Source organism: Cornus florida, unplaced genomic scaffold (genome assembly GCF_030987335.1).
Source record: "Cornus florida cultivar Cherokee Brave unplaced genomic scaffold, ASM3098733v1 CherokeeBrave_3.0.0_Hap2_Chr08, whole genome shotgun sequence".
Lineage (NCBI taxonomy): Eukaryota > Viridiplantae > Streptophyta > Magnoliopsida > Cornales > Cornaceae > Cornus > Cornus florida.
The window spans coordinates 67,023,331-67,024,875 of record NW_026775578.1 but is presented as its reverse complement, the minus strand read 5'-3'; the positions used below and the strand labels follow the sequence as shown (position 1 = coordinate 67,024,875).

Below are 1,545 nucleotides of genomic sequence, written 5' to 3'. Positions count from 1 at the left end.
ATTGTGTTGTTCTTACTTGACTAGGTGCAATGTTAGAGAGGAAGCAAGCAAAGGAGCATTCAAGCAAAGCAAAGAAAAAAAAAAAGCTAAAATTTAAAAAAAAAAAATTTGCTAAGCTAAGCTTTAAATTTGGAGTTGAAGTGCTAAAGGACCTTTGTGAGACTTTCTTTACTCAATCCCTTAGTTAAATCGTCGGCCCACGTGGAGGCTTGCTTTTAATTATTCTTGCATCATTGTTGTTAAAGCATGGGAGTATGAATTAAGTGTTTGTGGAAGAAGTCTAATTGCATTGTTGTGAAGGCATAGTGTTTGTCATTCTTTGTGCTTGTTGTGTTTTGCATTATGCATGCATGGACGTCGTTCATTGAGACCAACTCTTGTCCCTCTTGATTTGTATCTTAAATCCGTAATTAGAAATCCTAGGGGAAGATGAAGTTCAAATAGAAACAATCTATCAATGGATGACCATAGTGATGATCATGTTGAGGACCTTGGTCACATAGACCAACAAAGTATCCTTCATCCTAATGTGCACAATGAGAACATACAAATACCATTAGGCATGCCTAGGCCATTCATTCACCAACCACCACAACAACAAGGCTAAGTTCCACATGGAATGCCAAGGCCAATGTATGCTCCACAACCTCCCATCATCAATCAAGGAATTCAAAACCAAGGTGTTCATGTTACACCTCAAGTAGCTAATCTACCTCTTGCTTTAAGAGACCATTATGTGCCTAATGAGTATAATGCACCTACATGCATCCAATTGCCTCCATTTAGAGCACATCATTATGAAATTAAGCCACAAACCATTCAAATGCTTCCTAACTATCATGGACTTCCAAGTGAAGAACCTTACAAGCATTTGGATGAGTTTCTTGAAATATGTTCCACCGTAAAATATACGGACATGGCGAAAGAGGTGTTAAGACTCAAACTCTTTCCATTCACCTTAAAAGATAAGGCAAAGTATTGGTTTAACAATCTTAGGCCTTTTTCAATCACCTCTTAGGCAGAAATGCAACAAGAGTTCTTGAAGAAGTACTATCTGGTTTCTAAGACCAATGCCATGAGAACCTCAATTCGAGAATTTTCACATGAGGATGGAGAAACGTTTCATGAGGCATGGGAACGCTTCAATGAATTGCTTAGGAAGTGTCCACATCATGACATACCCAACTGGCAATTAGTTCAATATTTCTTTGAGAGCTTATCGGACAACTATAAGGGTATGGTTGATGCTTCCATGGGAGGCTCATACATTGATAGGCATGAGGATGACGTGTGGCGTCTTTATGAGAGCATGAGTGAAAATTCTTTGCATAGAACACTATCACCCAAGAATGGTAGAAATTCACAAGGTAGGAAGAGTGTTAGCTTACATCAAGTCGACCATTCAAATGAAATAGCCGCCGAAATGAAGTCTTTATCTCAAAGGTTTGATCAATTTTTTATTAACCAAAACTTGGCGAACCAAGTATCTTTCTTTCCTAACCATTCTCATCGTGCATCAAATGAAACATGTATGACTTGTTCTAG

The 1,545-nt window shown here is 38.3% G+C and overlaps 1 pseudogene; it reads right to left on the bottom strand.

Moving 5' to 3' along the window:
* Positions 1-1,080: 1,080 nt before the first annotated feature.
* LOC132272017 (small nucleolar RNA R71) lies at positions 1,081-1,179 on the bottom strand (annotated as a pseudogene).
* Between the last annotated feature and the right edge of the window lie 366 nt (positions 1,180-1,545).